At 38.8% G+C, this 18083-nt stretch overlaps 1 protein-coding gene across 1 annotated transcript in view; it reads left to right on the top strand.

Annotated features, from left to right (window-relative positions):
* Window positions 1-18083, top strand: part of L3MBTL4 (L3MBTL histone methyl-lysine binding protein 4) — a 397494-nt gene that overhangs the window by 283969 nt on the left and 95442 nt on the right. The gene's annotated exons all lie outside the window — the stretch shown is intronic.

The raw sequence follows: 18083 nt of genomic DNA, 5'->3' as shown, positions 1-18083 counted from the left end.
CCCCCCCCCCCCCCCGCCTCCCCTCTAAAACCCTGTTTGTTTCTCAGGTCCATAGTCTCTCATGGTTCATCTCTCCCTCCAATTCCCCCCCGCCTTCATTTTTCCCTTCCTTCTCCTAATGTCCTCCATGCTATTCCTTATGTTCCACAAATAAGTGAAACCATATGATAATTGACTTTCTCTGCTTGACTTATTTCACTTAGCATAATCTCCTCCAGTCCCATCCATGTTGATGTAAAGGTTGGGTATTCATCCTTTCTGATGGCTGAGTAAGATTCCATTGTATATATGGACCACATCTTCTTTATCCATTCATCTGTTGAAGGGCATCTCGGCTCTTTCCACAGTTTGGCTATTGCAGACATTGCTGCTATGAACATTGGGGTGCATATGGCCCTTCTTTTCACTACATCTGTGTCTTTGGGGTAAATACCCAGTAGTGCAATTGCTGGATCATAGGGTAGCTCTATTTTTAAATTTTTGAGGAACCTCCACACTGTTTTCCAAAGTGGCTGCACCAACTTGCATTCCCACCAACAGTGTAAGAGGGTTCCCCTTTCTCCACAACCTCTCCCACATTTGTTGTTTCTCTCTCTGTCCATTTTGGCCATTCTAACTGGTGTAAGGTGGTATCTCAGTGTGGTTTTGATTTGGATTTCCCTGATGGCTAATGATGATGAACACTTTTTCATGTGTCTGTTAGCCATTTGTATGTCTTCTTCAGAGAAGTATCTTTTCATATCTTCTGCCCACTTTTTGACTTGATTATTTGTTTTTTGGGTGTTGAGTCTGAGAAGTTCTTTATAGATTTTGGATACCAGCCCTTTATCTGTAGTGTCATTTGCAAATATCTTCTCCCATTCTGTGGGCTGCCTCTTTGTTTTGTTGACTGTTTCCTTTGCTGTGCAGAAGCTTTTTATCTTGATGAAGTCCCAAAAGTTCATTTTTGCTTTTGTTTCATTTCACTAGCTTTTGGAGATGTATCTTGAAAGAAGTTGCTGTAGGTGATGTCAAAGAGGTACTGCCTATGTTCTCCTCTAGGATTTTGATGGATTCCTGTCTCACACTGAGGTCTTTCATCCACTTTGAGTTTATCTTTGTGAATGGTCTTAGAGAATGGTCGAGTTTCATTCTTCTGCATGTGGCTGTCCAATTTTCCCAGCACCATTTATTGAAGAGACTGTCTTTTTTCCATTGCATGTTTTTTCCTGCTTTGTCAAAGATTATTTGACCATAGAGTTGAAGGTCCATATCTGGGTTCTCTATTCTGTTCCATTGGTCTGGTCTATCTGTTTTTGTGCCAGTACCATGCTGTCTTGGTGATCACAGCTTTGTAATATAGCTTGAAATTGGGCAACGTGATGCCCCCAGCTTTGTTTTTCTTTTTCAACATCTCCTTGGCTATTCGGGGTCTTTTCTGATTCCATACAAATTTTAGGATTGCTTGTTCCAGCACTTTGAAAAATGTCATTGGAATTTTGATCAGGATGGTGTTGAAGGTATAGATTGCTCTGGGTAGCAGAGACATTTTAACAATGTTTATTCTTCCAATCCATGAGCATGGAATGTTTTTCCATCTTTTTGTGTCTTCTTCAATTTCTTTCATGAGTGTTTTATAGTTCCTAGAGTATAGATCCTTTACCTCTTTGGTTTATTCCGAGGTATCTTATGGTTTTTGGTGCTATTGTAAGTGGAATTGTTTCTTTAATTTCTCTTTCTACAGTTGCATTGTTAGTGTGTAAGAAAGCAACTGATTTCTGTGCATTGATTTTGTAGCCTGCCATGTTACCGAATTACCGTATGAGTTCTAGTAATTTGGGGGTGGAGTCTTTTGCGTTTTCCACATAAAGTATCATGTCGTCTGCAGAAAGAGAGAGTTTGACTTCTTTGCCAATTTGAATACCTTTTATTTCTTTTTGTTGTCTGATTGCTGTTGCTAGGACTTCTAGTACTATGTTGAACAACAGTGGTGAGAGTGGGCACCCTTGACGTGTTCCTGATCTGAAGGGAAAGGCTCTCAGCTTTTCCCCATTGAGGATGATATTTGCTGTGGGTTTTTCATAGATGGATTTTATGAGCTTGAGGAATGTCCCCTCTATTCCTATACTCTGGAGAGTTTTAATCAGCAAAGGATGTTGTTTTTTGTCAGATGCTTTTTCTGCATCAATTGAGAGGACCATATGGTTCTTCTCCCTCCTCTTATTAATGTGTTCTATCACATTGATTGATTTGCGAATGTTGAACCACCCTTGCATCCCGGGGATAAATCCCACTTGGTCGTGGTGGATGATCCTTTTAATGTATTGTTGGATCCTATTAGCTAGGATTTTGTTGAGGATTTTGGAATCCATATTCATCAGGGATATCGGTCTGAAATTCTCCTTTTTGATGGGATCTTTGCCTGGTTTGGGGATTAAGGTAATGCTGGCCTCATAGAATGAGTTTGGAAGTTTTCCTTCTGTTTCTATTTTTTGAAACAGCTTCAGTAGAATAGGTATTATTTCTTCTTTGAATGTTTGGTGGAATTCCCCAGGGAATCCATCAGGCCCTGGACTCTTGTTTTTTGGGAGGTTTTTGATCACTGCTTCAATCTCATTACTGGTTATTGGCCTATTCGGGTTGTCAATTTCTTCCTGTTTCAGTCTTGGCAGCTTATAGGTTTCCAGGAAGGCCTCCATTTCATCCAGATTGCTCAGTTGATTGGCATATAGTTGTTGATAATAATTTCTAATAATTGTTTCTATTTCCTTGGTGTTAGTCGTGATCTCTCCCCTTTCATTCATAATTTTCTTAATTTGGGTTCTTTCTCTTTTCTTTTGGATAAGTCTGGCCAGTGGTTTGTCAATCTTACTAATTCTTTCAAAGAACCAACTTCTAGTTTTGTTGATCTGATCTACTGTGTTTCTGGTTTCTAAATCATTGATTTCTGCTCTAATTTTAATTATTTCTCTTCTAACGCGTGGCTTGGGCGTCATTTGTTGCTTTTTCTCTAGTTCTTTAAGGTGTAGAGTTAGTTGGTGAATTTGGGGTTTTTCTATTTTTTTGAGTGAGGCTTGGATGGCTATGTATTTCCCCCTTAGGACCCCCTTTGCAGTATGCCATAGATTTTGGACCAATGTGTTTTCGTTCTCATTGATTTCCATGAATTGTTTAAGTTCTTCTTTGATTTCTTGGTTGACCCAAACATTCTTGAGCAGAGTGGTCTTTAGCTTCCAAGTGTTTGAATTTCTGCCAAATTTTTTCTTATGATTGAGTTCCAGTTTTAGAGCATTGTGGTCTGAGAATATGCAGGGAATAATCTCAATCTTTTGGTATCAGTTGAGACCTGATTTGTGACCCAGTATGTGGTCTATTCTGGAGAAAGTTCCATGTGCACTCGAGAAGAATGAGTATTCTGTTGTTTTAGGGTGGAATGTTCTGTAAATATCTATGAGGTCCATCTGGTCCAATGTATCATTCAAAGCTCTTGTTTCCTTGTTGATTTTCTGCTTAGATGATCTGTCCATTGCTGAGAGTGAAGTATTGAGGTCTCCTACAATTAACGTATTGTTATCAATATGCCTCTTTATTTTGGTTAACAGTTGGCCTATATAGATGGCTGCTCCCGTGTTGGGGGCATAGATATTTACAATTGTTAGATCTTCTTGTTGGATAGACCCTTTAAGAATGATATAGTGTCCTGTGTCTCTTATTACAGACTTTAGTTTAAAATCTAATTTGTCTATTTTAAGAATTGCTACCCCAGCTTTCTTTTGAGGTCCACTGGCATGGAAGATGGATCTCCACCCCTTCACTTTCAGTCTGGATGTATCTTTAGGTTCAAAATGCGTCTCTTGTAGGCAGCATATGGATGGGTCCTGTCTTTTTATCCAATCTGCAACCCTGTGCCGTTTTATGGGAGCATTTAGGCCGTTCACGTTGAGAGTGATTATTGAAAGATACGAATTAATTGTCATCATGTTGCCTGTGAAGACGTTGTTTTTATAGTTTGTCCCTGTAAATTTCTGTTGTAGATCACTCTTGGGGTCTTTCTCCTTTTATAGAACCCCCCTTAATATTTCTTGCAGGGCCGTCTTAGTGGTCACATATTCTTTCAGTTTCTGCCGGTCGTGGAAGCTCTGCATCTCTCCATCCATTCTAAATGAAAGCCTTGCCAGATAAAGTATTCTTGGCTGCATGTTCTTCTCATTTAGTACCCTGAATATGTCTTGCCAGGCCTTTCTGGCTTGCCAGGTCTCTGTGGATAGGTCTGACGTTATTCTGATGTTCCTTCCTCTGTATGTAAGGACTCTCTTCCCCCTAACTGCCCTTAAGATGGTTTCCTTGGTTCTAAGATTTGCAGGTTTTACTATTACATGCCGGGGTGTTGGCCTGTTTTCCTTGATCTTAGGAGGGGTCCTCTCTGCCTCTAGGACTCGAATGTTTGTTTCATTCCCCAGATTAGGGAAGTTCTCAGCTACGATTTGCTCAAATACATCTTCTAGCCCTCTCTCTCTCTCCATTCCCTCCGGGATTCCAGTTATTCTGACATTGGAACGCTTCATGGTGTCACTTATTTCTCTGATTCTAGTTTTGTGGATTCTGAGTTGTTTTTCCTGGCCTCCTCTTTTCCCTTTTTATCTATAATGTTGTCTTCCAGGTCACTTATTCGCTCTTCTGCCTCAGTTACCCTAGCTCTTAGATTATCTAGATTGGATTGGATCTCATTGATACCATTTTTAAGTTCTGCCAATTCACCTTTTATTTCTGCCCTTAGAGACTCTATGTTGCCATTAATTGATTTCTCCATTCTAGCCATTGTCTTCACAATTGCTAGCCTGAATTCCATCTCCGACATTTTGGTTATATCTGCATCCATTTGTAAATCTGCAGCATAAGTCATAATCTCTGAGTCTTTTCTGTTTTGGGGGCTCCTCCTCCTAGTCATTCTGTTGATGGGTGTTTGAGGGAATGTATAGAGTCCAAATTATTGACTAGAACCCAAGCAAGATGCACCTGTTTTCTTGGGACCTTAGGGTTGCTGGCCTCTTGTTTTCCCAGCCTGTCTTCTGGGGGAGGGGCCTGCCACACTGTTACTCAGGCAACCCTGTTTGGGCGGAGTTGCCCTACCCCTCTGTGGCGGGGGATGGGAATCAGTCTTTGGGGCTTTTGTTCTCGGCAGCTTTCCGCGTCTCTTCCGCGAGTCAGAGCAGAAGAGACCGTTTCCAACCCTCTGCCTAAGAGCAGAGAGACCTCAGTCTGTTCTTCAGTGAGCTCTCCAGGCCACACTGTCTCCGTTTCTGTCTGCACTGCTATAAATTGCAGCGTCCTGGGTTGTGCGCCCCTTCGCAGCGCCCCCAGTCCTGCCTCCAGGTCGGGGCACATCTCTGCCCTTTGTGCTTCTAAAACTGCCAGCCGCTCCCAGTTCGGGCACGCGTGACTCTGCAGCTCCAACTTTCCGTCCCGGGGGCTGCAGTTCGCAGGCACGATCCTGCCGGTCGAGGTTTCCACCCCGGGGGCTGTCCTAGAGTCTTTTCCCCGCCACTACTGGTCTGCGAGTCTGTGCCCGTCTGCAGCGCACGAGGTTGTCACTCACCGGTGGTGTAGGATCCCCACCAAGTGCTATAACTTTTTAACTTTATATCATAAATCCTGATAGCCAAAAATACCACTACTCCAGTTTTGTTCTTTTTCTTTAGGATTGCCTGGCTATTCTTGTTCCTTTGCATATCTAAAGAGCTTGTCTATTTACACACACACACACCCCCCCCAAACAACATACTCTGATTTTGACTGGAATTGCAGTGAATGTATATATCAATTCCAGGTGAACTGGCATTCTCTAATTCATGAGCATGGTACATCCTTCCATTTAATTAGGCATTCTCTAATAGTTTTCAGTAATGTTAAGCAGTTTTTCTGAGCCAGGACCTCCAGTATAATGTTGAGTAGATATGTGATGGCAAGGTATCTTTGTCTCATTCTCAGTCTCAGGAGGAAAGCATTCAGAAGTTTACTATTAAATATGAGGTTTACTGTCGTTTTTTGTAGTGCCCTTTAATAGGTTGAGAAAACTGCCTCCTCTTTTAGTTTGTGTTTTTATTTTTATGAATAGGGATTGAATTTTAGCAAATGCTTTTTCTGCATCTATTTGGATGATCACATGGTTTTTCTCTTTATTTTGTTAATGTGGTGAATTATAATGATTCTTAAGGAAATTTCTTATTGAGATTTATCATATTTTTGGAAAAGTATGTGAATTATATATGTATTACTCAGTGAATTTCAATAAATGAATATTCATGTACCAGCACCCCGGTCAAAACATAGAACCAGTATTTCTTTACCAATACACGTAGACCTCACCTTGCTGAATATGCAGTGAATTTCAGCTACCATGGTTTAATTAAATAATTCCATCTCCTAACAACACAATTCAGCTTTCAGTTACCACAGTATGTTAACTGTGAACCATGGCACAAAGTGCTAGCCCTTTAGTCCCCAAATCACTACCTACCTAACAGATACGCATAATGATCAGTGACCAATAATATCTCTTCTTTCAAAGGCTGTCAGTGATTGGCCTGCGTACATCTGTTACTCAGTTCACATACTGAGAGCAAAGCATGTAGTTGCGTGGCCTACTTGCTCCTGGTGATAAACACAGGGGATGTTTTACAAAAGTGGACACTCAACTGGCCCCCACATAAGAAAGTACGGTAAAGAAACAAAGTGATAAACTGGAAGTGAAATTCTAATCAGATGTCACCAGATTTATAGAAAAAATAGCCAACCATGGCAGCTGGCGCTGCCCCCGTTCAAGAGACACTGACTGTGCTGTCAGAGGAATTCAGGGAAAACAGACTCTGGGACATAAATGAGAAGATGCCTGGGACAAACAGGCGAGTATGTCCTGTAGGAGGATGGCTTCACGTTAAAGGACTCTCATATTTCAGAGCATTGCAGATGTAAAAGATAAAATGTTGGAAGCTGATCCAGACTTGGAAAGGAGTATAACAATTTACCAAAGCATAGAAACCAAGCTTGCTCTGTATCGTACGTGTGGGACAAGAGGAAAGCCAACACTGCTTGCCTCTGATAAGTTTTTTAGAAAGAAATAAAACATAGTAATTTTTTAATGTTTTAAATCACAGTGTACTAAAAATATTACCCCTACTATTTTTTAAGTATCCCTGTTATACAATTATAATCAACAGTAAAATATTTTTAATCTTTTGATCAAAATTTGCAAAGGTCATGGAGAAATCAATTTTCCCCATTGATTATTAAGCTCACCTTGTATTTAGGTCATGCCGAGTGAGAACTTCTATATTTTATAAAGGACTTTTTCAAATATGTTCATAAGAGGAGTTGGTCTGTGACTTTTCTTTCTCGTAAAGACCTCATTGTGTTTTGGTATGAAGAGTATGATGACCTCATAAAATGAATTGGGAGGATGTGCTCTTTTTCCATTCCCACAAAGAATTTATGTAAGAATAGTGACATTTCTTTCTTAACTATTTAGATAAATTCACCAGAAAAACTATCTGAGCCTGGACTTTTTTAATGGGAAGAATTTTAATTATAGATTCAATTTCCTTAATACATTGAGTACTTTAGATTTTTAAAATTTCTTACTTTGGACTATGTTGATTTTTTCTACTGTGTATTTGTTTTCTCTTTTATTAATTTCTGCTATTTCAGTCTTCCTGATTCCACTTTTTTGTGGTTTATTATTGTTTTTCTAACTTCTTTAAATGATTGCCTGGATCATTAGTTTTTAATGTATGTACTTAAAGCTATTAGTATTAATCTAAGATCACTTTCCCACATTAAATTATTTTTGATTTGTCAAATTTCATAACCATTAATTCAAAGTATTTTCTCTTTGCACTGTGGATTATTTTATCTATGGGTTGATGTATAATGCTTCATTACCAGATACTTGTAGGTTTTATTATCTTTTCTTTATTGATTTCTAGCTTTATTCTACTGTGGTCAGAGAACATATTCTGAACAATGAGTTTGTTAATTGTGTTATTAGATGTTCTTTATTTTTACTGATATTTCTTTCTTTCTTTTTTTTTTTTTTTGTCTGCTTGGTTTTTCTGCTTTGTGTTAAATCCCTCTTCTGTGATTGTAGAATTAAATATTTATCCTTTTACTATATATATTTTCAGACTATGTTATTAGGTTAATGTAACCTTAGAATTATTTTATATTCCTAATCAATTTCCCCTTTTATCAGTCTGAAATATATCTTTACTTCTCCTAGTACTTCTTTCCCTAAAGTCTACTCTGTCTGGTATTAACGTTAGCACATCAGTTTTCTCTGGTTAGCATTTGGATAGTTAGTGTTAGTCTTTCCATCCTTTTATAGTCTCACCTCTGTGTTTATATTTCAGTATGTCTCTTGCAAGTGGCATGTGATATTTACTTTGCTATCCATCTGATTGTAGTAGTCTTTTTAATTGGAGTATTTAATACATTTATATGCAATGTTATTACCATTAAGTTGGGTTTATAACTATCATTTTAATAATTGTTCTCTATTTTTCTTAATAGTGTCATGTTTATTTTTATATTTCTTGCTTTATTTTTTATTAACCAATAATTTATTTTATTATACCATTTTCCCTATTTTACCTTGTTAGTTGTACATTTTTATTTTTCTTTTAGTAGATATCATAGCTAGTATAATATCCATCTTTGTATAGGATCATTTTTCCTCTATGAAAGGCTCCTTTTTGTATTTCTTTTGGAGTGTTTCCTAGCTATGTTTTTTTCTTTTCCATAAATGTCTTTCTTTTGCCTTAACTTTTGAAGAATATTTTTGCTGGTTAGAGAATTCTGGATTGGCAGTTAATTTTTTTTTCAGGTTTTAAAGATGATATCTCGTTGTCTTCTGACCGCCATGTTTTCCTCAAGAAGTCATTTGAGGTTTTATTGTGTCTCCATTGAAGGGAGTGTGTGTTGGAGTATATCTTATTGTCTCCAGCTGCTTAGATTAATATGTTGTCTTTGATTTTCAGAAGTTTTATTATGAAGTGCTCAGATGTAGTTCTCTCTGTCTTTGGGGGATTCATAGTGCTTCTTAAGTCTGTGGGTATATATATGACTTCCATTACTTTGAAATTTTTCTTGACTGTTATCTCTTCAAATATTGCTTATGCTCCATTCTCCTCCTCCTCTTAAGATTTTATCTACAAATATATTACACTGTTTCTTGTTTATATGTCTTATATGCTATCTTCTGTGTTTTCCTTCCTTTTTGAACTATATACTTCAGTTTGAATTTTTTTTTTCCACTAACCTTTCTTCAAGATCACTAATACTCTCTTCAACAGTCTACAAACTGCTCTCCCCAATGAATTTTTAGTTAACTTTTTGCATATTTCAGTTCTGGAATTTTCACATTATGATTATTTGAGAGAGAGAGAGAGAGATTGGGGTTTGGGAGGGGAAGAGGGAGAGAGAGAATCTCAAGCAGACTCCTTGCTGAGCATAAAGCCTGACATGGAGTTTAATCTCACGACCCTGAGATCATGACCTGAGCCAAAACCAAGAGTCACTTAACTGACTGAGCCACCGAGGTTCCCCAACACATTATGATTTTATTTATTTATTTATTTGAGAGAGAGAGAATGAGAGAGAACAAGCACATGAGAGGGGGGAGGGTCAGAGGGAGAAGCAGACTCCCCGCCGAGCAGGGAGCCCGATGCGGGACTCGATCCAGGGACTCCAGGATCATGACCTGAGCCGAAGGCAGTCGCTTAACCACCTGAGCCACCCAGGCGCCCCACACATTATGATTTTTAAAATGGGTTCTAATTCTCAAGTAAAATTCTTTATTTTGCCATCTAATTTCTTAAACACTTTAGTCACAGTTATTAATTCTGTGCCTTATAATACCAATCTGAATCATCTGCGGGTCTGCTTTTCTTGTCATCCTTTGTAGGAAAGTTGCCCTACTGAAGCTACTCCATCATAACTGGGAGTAGAATTCCTGCCATATTCTTGCTTAACAGCCACAGAATTTCACTGGGTCATTCTACCATAATTTATTTAATTGAACGCTGATTCATGAACATATTTATTTTTTCCATCCTTTACATTTAAAACAAAGACACAGTAAATACTCATACAATTTTATGTGGACATTTGTGGGAGTAACCACCACTGAAGGACTAAGTTGTTGCTCCTTACCCTGGAGCATGCTACATAGTGTCTGAGAGAAGGAGCTTAATAGCAAATTGATATTTATATCAGCTCTGGGGTTTTGGTTTTGGGGGGGTGGTTTTTTGAGGCTCATTTTTGAAATTCGTGTTCTCTCCGTCCAAGCATCTGTCTCAGTCTGTGTGGCATGACCCTTCAGACCAGCAGTGACTCCAGTTGCAGGTCCACAGACACTGACGGCTCAGAGTTTGGAAGTGCTAACAGTGAATTTCATGCTCACTGCATAATTTCTTCAGTAGGTTAGAGACTGCCACTCACGTGTCCTTTAAATTTGGTGAAAATACATTCTGCCATTTTTAGTTTAGGCAAAGAATAGGTAGAAACATAGAAAATTACCAGTGGTTACACTTTGTGTATTATGTTATTTAGAAAACTGACTTATGCTATGAGCTGTGTAAACACAATTTTAAGGGCCTTCTTGGGGTTTATGCCCTGTGGGTTTGCTTTCACAGGGAGCTGAGGGAAGAAGTCACTCAGTCATTCTGCCATAGCCTTCTTACTGACATTGTTTGTCCATGGGAATCATCACAGGTAAAACGCAGATTGTTGGTTTCAGTTCTGATGTGTAAGTCATCACTCTCATCCTTGAAAGAAAGAGGGTGAACAAACTGAAAATCAGCAGATCCATCAGAGTGGAGGTCGTGCCCTCAAGGGAAACTACTTTGCCAGTGGTTTATATGTCCTGGGGGAAAGGCAGGTAACAGCTCCAATCTCCTCTAGCTGTGTGTCTCAAATAAGGGAAGGGAAAACAAAAAGGCTAAGAAACTCTTCTTAAGGCCACAGGGACTCAAGCCCATAAACAAAAAACTGGTTTTAATCATAAGACTCTAGACCACTTTCCCCACCAGTACATTGACACCCCATCAATAGGACTCCAATATAATAACAGTAGATTTATAGCAGAGAACTCTGAGATACACACTCTGTTTAAGGAGTTTCTAGCAAAACCCAAAAACGATAGAGAAAGAAACAGGACACTAGAGGAGGTCGAAGCCTCTGACATGTACAGATGAACCAAACACTGAGCAGCCTAACTGCTAGCTGTTTTAACATATAATCTCATACCAAAGACCTTTTACCTAAGCTCCTATTATCTGATACATCATGTCTGGCTTTCAGCAAAAACTACAAAGCATGCTAAGAGGCAAAACAAACCCACCACAGAGTGAAGAGATAAAGCAAGCATCCGAACCAGACTCAGATATGGCAGACATTTTGGAATTATCAGACTGGGGATTTAGCCATGATATAGCTATGTAACTAAATAACTATGATAAGAACTCTAATGGAAAAAAGACAATATGCAAGAATATAGAGGTAATATAGGCAGAGAGATGGAAACTCTAAAAAGGAATCAGCAGGAAATGCTTGAAATCAAAAACACTAAGAGAAATGAAGAATGCTTTGGATAGGCTCATCATTAGACTGGATATGGCCGATGAAATGATCAGTGAGCTTGAAGCGATGTCAGTAGAATTTCCCAAACTGAAAAGCAAAGAGGAAAATGAAAAAGATGTTACAGAATATCCAAACTGAGGAACCATTACAAAGAGTATAAAATACATGTAATGGGAAGATCTGAAGAAAGATAAACAAGAGCAGAAGAAATATTTGAAATAATAATGGCCGAGAATTTTCCAAAATCAACAGACACCAAACCCCAGATCCAGGAAGCACAAAAACACTAAGGAGGATGAATATGAAAAATTCTACACCTAGGTATACCATATTCAAACTACAAAAAATTGAAGACAGAAAGCCTTGAAAGAAGTCAGAGAAAAAAATACCTATAGAGAAGCAATGATAAGAATTACACTGGACTTTCTTCAGAAGCCATCTAAGCAAAAGGAGAGTAGGGTGAAATATTTAAAGTGGTAAAAGGAAAAAAAAAAAAAAGCTCCACAAACAACAATTCTGAACACAGGGAAATTATCATTCAAAAGTGAAGGAGGAATAAAGACTTTCTCAGACAAACAAAAACTGAGGGGATTTGTCACCAGTAGACCTGCCCTGAAAGAAATGTTAAAAGAAGTACTTCAAAGAGAAAATGATATGGGTCAGAAAGGCAGATCTATATAAAGAAAGGGCATTAAAGAAGGAGTAAATGGAGGTAAATTAAAATCTCCTGTTTTTCATATTCTTAATTGGTCTAATAAATCACAGTTCAAGTGCTTTTCAAAATCATCATAACAATTTATGGGGTGATTTTAGCTTATGGATAAGTGAAATGAATGAAATTTTAAAGAAAGTATAATTAGTATGCCAAGAAAGGAGAGAAAATTAAATTACATAAATGTTCCATTAAAATCAGAGAAGGGAGAGAGAGAGAAAAGACAGAAAAGAAACACATCACAAGTGCAACAAATTCAAAATGGATTGCGGACCTCAATGTAAGACACAGAACTATAAAACTTCTAGAAGACAACATAAGAGAAAATCTAGATGACCTTGTGTTTGGCAGTGAGTTCTTAAATACAACACCAAAGGCACAACCCATAAAAGAGATAATGTGAGAAGTTGGATTCCATTAAAACTTAAAACTTCTGTTCTGTGAAAGACACTGTCAAGCAAATGAAAAGACAAGCCACAGACTGGGAGAAAATATTTAGAAAACATATATCTGATAAAAGACTTGTGTCCAAAATATACAAAGAACTGTTACGAATTAACCATAAGAAGACAACCCACTTTTTAAGAGGGCAAAGATATGAACAGAAACTTTAGCAGACACAGATGTAAATGAGCACATGAAAAGATGCTCAATATCCTATGTCATCAGGGAACTGAAAATTACAACAATGCCATACCCCTATACACCTGTTCAGATGGCCAAAATTCCCCAGACCAGTGGGGTTGTGGAACAACAGGGACTGTCATTCAGCACTGCTAAGAACACAAAACAGTATGGCCAGTTTGAAAGAGTCTGGCAGTTTCTTTCTTTTTTTTTTTAAGACTTTTTTAAAGATTTATTTATTTATTTGACAGAGAGAGAGAGAGACAGCGAGAGAAGGAACACAGCAGGGGAAGTGTGAGAGGGAGAAGCAGGCTCCCCGCGGAGCAGGAGCCCGATGCGGGGCTCAATCCCGGACGCCGGGCTCATGACCTGAGCCGAAGGCAGATGCTCAATGACTGAGCCACTCAGGCTCCCCTGGCAGTTTCTTTCTAAAACTAAACACAGAACTACCATATGATCCAGCATTCTTTCTCCTAGGTATTTACCCTAATGAGTTTGAAACTCATGTTCACACAGAAACTTACACACAAATGTTTATAGAAGCTTTGTTCCTAATCACTAAAAGCTGGAAGCCACCAAGATGTCCTTCAGTAACTGAATGGATAAACAAACTGGTACATCCATACAGTGGAATATTATTAACATTAAAAAGAAATGAGTTAAAAACGGCATATTGCTAAGTGAAAGAAGCCAATTTGAGAAGACTATATACTTTATGATTTCAGCTATATAATATTCTATAAAAGGCAGAACTATAGAAATGGCCAAAAAAATAAAATCAGTGGTTTTTAGGAGAGCGGGACTGTAGGAACCCTCTGTACTATCTGGTCAACTTTTCTATAAACCCAAAACTGCTCTCAAAAGTAAAGCATTAATTTTTTTAAAAAATGTATTGTAGTACTGAGCATCCCTGTGATGACTCAGCAGTACTTGGTGTGAGTGGGCCAGATGGAGGGATGGAGCAAGCTGGAGTCCGTGGGGAGAGGTACGAAACAATTTGCAGGGGGCTGAAAGGTGATTCTAAGGACAGGACCTTGGTACCCACAATTAAGTCAAGGTGGACATTCTGACAATTAAGTGAAAGGAATCTGATGGCATAATAGGCATAGGTAATGGGTCTTCTCAATTTCAGTCTAGAAAGATGTTAACAGCTGTTACAGACGTCTGTAGTGCTGAAAGACCAAATACATGATACCTGGTTCTTCTGAGGCATTGATACTGCCTCTGTTCTTGATAATACTCTCCGGCAGACAGTCTGCTACTTTCTTTAGATGTCAGTTAAAATATTAATAATAAGAGCTTTCAAGGTAGAATTGAACATAATAAAATTTTCTCATTAAAAAGGAGAGCTATTAGCGTTAACTTTGCTTTAAAAAATAATAGCAGAGCACTGAGTATCAATTTAGAGACCAGCTGAGATTAGAGGTGTTGAGATAGATAAAGATTTTGGAGGTGCTGAGATTTGAATGATGAGTTTGTTTCTCTGCCAGATGCTCTGAAACACCTACACTCTTGGGCCTGCTGGTAGCTTCGGCATAGCCGCCAATGAGGCTCGAAGCAGGAAGAAAATTCTTGGAAGTAAGTGGAGGGGTCTGGATATGTCTCAGTCTTCTTTCTAGGATATCTTGAGCTTTTTTGTTTTTTTTTTAGCTTGTTTTTTAATATGTTCTATATTATCTTTCCAAAAATTCCCTTCACCTTTCTTTTCGAGAAAACCCTTCCTGTCAAGTTCCAGAAGCACATGAAAATGAGAAAGCCGTTGTTGTTTTTTTTTTTTTGATGGAATCTAGATATAGTTTATAGCTTATGGATTTTGAACACATAAGCATTATTGACAAAATATTTTGAAAATTCAAATGTGGAGAAAAGTTATAGTGCAAGAATAAAAAAAGTTTGAGTAAAAATAAGTCTGCTTTAATAAGTAGATACTTATTTTTAGTTATAAGGCTTGAAGGACTGACAACTCTGAAAACTCAATTCCATAGCACCAAGTCTGGTGCAGTGTGGGCAGCCATGCCATACGCTTCCTTGGAGTATTCCAAAAATAACCCTCTCAAACTGGAATCTGCCTCTGACACATCCTCTTCCCCACACTGACACTGTCTCTGGTTATGGGAGAACACAGCTTTACCTATCCCAGTCTCTCCAGCCGGCATGCTCAGCCGGTCCCTTGAACGTTGTTAGGGGATGGTGAGCAGACACCAGTTGTCAAGGAGCCTCTACTTGTTTTCTGTCCAGAGGTGTGAAGAGTGGACAACCCAGAGACAACCAGAGAAACAGAGGACTTTTTTTTGGAATAGAATCACAGCTTGTGTTCCAACACTGCACTGTATTCTTTCTTCAGGGCCAAAATGGGATTCCTAAGTTTTTAGATTCTAGGTGCATCATCCCAGGCAAGGTGATGGGGGGATTCTAGTAAGTTCACCTTGTTCCTAGATTTGAGGGATGTGGATATTCCCTTCCTATCTTCTATGAATGTGGAAGAATCGCATGACTGTGGGTAGAGTGGAGGCTCCCAACCTCCTGGGGCATTTACAGGCTCATCTCCCTCATCTCTAATTTTAGTGCCAAAGGGAAATATTCCCAGGCTACAGCAAAGAAGCTTTACCTTTCAATTATATTGGGGATCAAAGAAAGAAAGAACCCAAATCCCTCCAACAGGTTGATGTTGTGAGACACTTTTTTGCTTTGATGACAGGTACTGAGGCTTTGAAACAAAACAAACAAAACTGCCCTGACAGTCTCCTTGAAGAGAACATACCTGTTTTATAAGAAAAAGTTTTCTAAACTTGGGATTTATACCCCGTAAGGTTATAGTTAATAAGAGTTCAGGGCTTGTTCTGAAGGAGAAAGCTTAGAGAGGAGAGAATGTTTGAGATGCTGGAGCAGTTGAGGGAATGAGGCAGTGGAATTCCTTTTCTTAAAAGCCCTTCACGCAAACATGGGTTCCTCTACCTAGACAGTGCTGCTATTCTGACATTTCATGACTCTGGAGAGAGAAGACGTAAACAGTGATGCCAAGCACCTTGTGTCTAAATAGAGAATCAGGATTCTGTATCTTGAATCTATGCAAATGATTCTTAACTATATCATTGGACAGTCATCACGATAAACTTCTAAACTAAAATTCTTTGGACCTAATAATCATTGCTGAGAAGTAGAAAATGAGAGTGTTGTTGCTGACCCCAGTACACCTAGTTAGTTTTCTTAAAAGTCATGCTGATCTATTATGTAAGTTGAGAGACCGAGAAATTTTCCTCTCTTTATAAAGGAATAGCTATTAAAATGAATACTTTTACCTAAATAAGGGGCATATATTACTTCAGTGCCATATGAAAATATACCTGAATATGCTTCATATATCAATTAGATATTTGGTTGAGTCACTCTGAGTACGTTGCCTCTCTTCTTGTTGCCATAGTTACTGTTGCCTTGTGGGGCTACGGCCAGTGTCATTTATGTCGTAGACTATATTTATTAGCAAAGACAACAGTTTCTTCTGTTATTTACATGGTTCTCCCTCATTCACTGATTTCTTATGCTTTTCCTTAATGATTTGTTTTCTTTTCCTTGAATAATTTTAAATGATGCCATTTTCCTTCAGATTTTGACTGCTAAGACTTCAGTGGTTTTGATATGCAGAAAATCAGATTATAAAATAATCATAAGAAAATAAATAATAAAATAACAAGTATTTAAGGAAACTGCAAATTAAACTGAAAAAAATAGAAGCAAGATTCCTGAGCTATTCTAGATATAGCTATCCTGGCGACCTTCTATTTTCTTTTATTTGCCTTTAGAAAAATGAGGCCTTAAAAAAATTTCTTTCCCTGGTGATCATAGATTTTCATTCATATACGTTACCTAGTTTTATTCTATAACTTTGAAAAAGACAATCTTAAAAATTTCTTAGCAGTGGCATCAAATAATAGCTGTTTCCTTAATATGTCACTGTGATGGTGGTTATAAGGATAGTAACAGATTCATCTGGCACTCACTTCCCCTATTTCAGCACATTCATGTTTATTGGCCCTTTTTTCCACCTAAAGGGTCATGGTTACCATTTTACTAACTGTTCCGACAACTGAGATGTAGGACAGGTGACTTGTCCAAGGTCACACAGCTAGTAAATGACAGACGTAGAGCTTAGGTTTTCCTCGCAAGTCCACATGGCCTGCGGAGCTGACTGGCTGTGTCTCCCCATGGGAGGTGTGATTAGAAGGAGAGCTGGGAGAACTGACTTCCAAGACCAGCCTCACACTCGCTGCCTAATGCGGCTAAACCACTCAGACAGTGAGCCTTGGTTTCCTCACCTGTCAGATGGAAAGCATTTCTCTGCCCTGGTAAAGTAGTAGCTGACCGGATCAAAGGAGAATTAATGTGAAAGGGCATTAAAAACAAAACACTGTATATATGAGGGTCTGACCAGTACTCAGACATTTCTCTGTATGTTCATCAGAGGTGGATTAATAATGCTTTTGGCTGAACCCCCTGAAGGGCACCTTGTGCCCAGCTGGGCTCCCAGGGGTGAGTGTGCTCTAGACACTGTGTGATTTTGCTTCCTCTCTGACCCTTACTAAGTCCTCACTTAGACATAAAAGCACACATCTTCTGCAGAAATGGGGGGGATTTTGCTTTGTGTTGAATAGATTGGCACTGAAGTCTGTGTCAAAAGCCATTTCAGTGTCTCTGACATTCTTACCCTGTTTGTTGACAGTCCTTTTCTTTTTTTTTTTTATTCTTATGTTAATCCCCATACATTACATCATTAGTTCTAGATGAAGTGTTCCATGATTCATTGTTTGTGCATAACACCCAGTGCTCCATGCAGAATGTGCCCTCCTCAATACCCACCACCAGGTCAACCCATCCTCCCACCCCCCCCCATAACCCTCAGTTTGTTTTTCAGAGTCCATCGTCTCTCATGGTTCGTCCACCCCTATGATTTCCCCCGCTTCATTCTTCCCCTCCTGCTACCTTCTTCTTCTTCTTTTTTTTTTCTTAACATATATTGCATTATTTGTTTCAGAGGTACAGATCTGAGATTCAACAGTCTTGCACAATTCACAGCGCTTACCAGAGCACATACCCTCCCCAGTGTCTATCACCCAGTCACCCCATCCCTCCCACCCCA

The sequence above is a fragment of the Mirounga leonina genome, unplaced genomic scaffold (genome assembly GCF_011800145.1).
Source record: "Mirounga leonina isolate KUSES-001 unplaced genomic scaffold, KU_Mleo_1.0 Mir_93, whole genome shotgun sequence".
NCBI classification, from domain to species: domain Eukaryota; kingdom Metazoa; phylum Chordata; class Mammalia; order Carnivora; family Phocidae; genus Mirounga; species Mirounga leonina.
The sequence above is the reverse complement of the archived record's forward strand: the minus strand, read 5'-3'. Positions and strand labels throughout refer to the sequence as shown.